General features: G+C 30.4%; 2 long non-coding RNA genes across 2 annotated transcripts in view; one reads left to right on the top strand and one right to left on the bottom strand.

The window, feature by feature from the left end:
• Positions 1 to 1532, bottom strand: part of LOC110264799 — a 12502-nt gene that overhangs the window by 8946 nt on the left and 2024 nt on the right. The window lies entirely within an intron of this gene.
• Positions 7 to 1532, top strand: part of LOC110264800 — a 4608-nt gene continuing 3082 nt past the window's right edge. The window contains exon 1 of the long non-coding RNA XR_002351018.1: positions 7 to 234. This is a non-coding gene — a long non-coding RNA (uncharacterized LOC110264800). The remainder of the gene's footprint in view (positions 235 to 1532) is intronic.

Below are 1532 nucleotides of genomic sequence, written 5' to 3'. Positions count from 1 at the left end.
AAAATCAAAACCAGAGGAAGAGAGAGCTCACAAGGGAGAGAGGAGACGCGCACCGTCATCCGTCATCCGCACCCCTCAACGAGTGTAGTCCGTCATTCGCGCCGCCACTGCCCAGCCCAACCCCTCAACGAGCGTCCCCTCGACTGCACTTTCACCCTCCTACGCCGCTGCCGCCGCAACGGTGGTATCTTCCGCCAGGTCTTCTCCATTACCATCACCACCGATTTCTGTAAGGTTTGAGAAACCTATCCTTTCTAGGGTTCTAATTCTATTTCTGTTTCTTATTTTGTTAATTCACCAATTTTGATTCTAATTCTAATTTTGTTAATCCATTATTAATCACATTGTGTTCCAATTCTGATTTTGTTTCTTATTTTGTTAATCCATTGTTCTTCTGCTTCTGTTTTTTTTTTCTTTTGATTCTGTTTCTATTTTTAATGCTCCTGATTCTACTTATGTTTTTGTTTCTATCTTTGTTTCCAATTCTACTTCTACTTCCAATTTTGCTTATGCTTCTATTTCTTTTGCTTTTGATACTATTTCTATTTTTTTTATGTTTATTACATTGTTTTTGCTTTAATATTGTTGTTGCTGAAAAAGAAGAAAAACAAGAAATACTGCTATGATAGAGAAGAAAAATAAAAACTGTATTTTGGTGAAGAAGAATATTTTGGTCTAAAGGACGAGTTAAAAAAAGGGTTGGAGACAAAAAAAATTTTCGACTTATATTTTAGGAACCAAAATCGTACTTAATCATTTTTAAAATTTAAATCAAAGAATTTTAATCAAGATCTATTACGGTAACCAATCTCATATTATATATTATTTAGTAGGTTTTGGTTTGTGTGTGCATTGCCTCATTTTAATCTATTCTAGCATGTTATTTTTTAATATGGTGTCTTTATATATTATGAACTTTAGGGCAACTTTGTTTGGAATGTTAATGGTCGTAACAAAAATATTATAATCATGAGATATATATTATTATGGGTAATGTTAGGTAGACAAAAAACAGCTAAAACTTACTTTATTTAGTATTAATTAATTATCGCAACAACTAATGAATGTTAAATAAGGCAAGTTATGACTATTTTTTGTTGATTTTTTTTTGTTATCAAATATTTTCGTATTATTATATATGTATTAATAAGCAAAACTCACGTAATTTTCGATAGAGAGATCAGATATTGGTCCTTTATTAAATGTCTCCAGAAATTACTCACAAATAATATATAAAGACTACACGTACTTTTTAATCGGTGGTCCAATAATAATGTTATTTCTTAAAAAAAAAAAAAACAAACTAATATGCATGCAGGTCAAATTATTGATTAATTAACATTAATTATCAGGCATTTGACCAAGACTACACTAATAATACAGAAGATAGAAGCTAGCACGCGCAATTTTATCGTTAATTAATCACTGGCTTAAAATAAATTTAAAACATGGCATGCACATTGCACATTTCCCCCTTAGTCAACATATAATATAAATAACATTTTTTATTTAATAAAAATATGATAACTATT

Source organism: Arachis ipaensis, chromosome B07, assembly GCF_000816755.2.
Source record: "Arachis ipaensis cultivar K30076 chromosome B07, Araip1.1, whole genome shotgun sequence".
Taxonomy (NCBI): Eukaryota; Viridiplantae; Streptophyta; class Magnoliopsida; order Fabales; family Fabaceae; genus Arachis; species Arachis ipaensis.
This window is presented reverse-complemented; position numbering and strand designations above follow the sequence as displayed.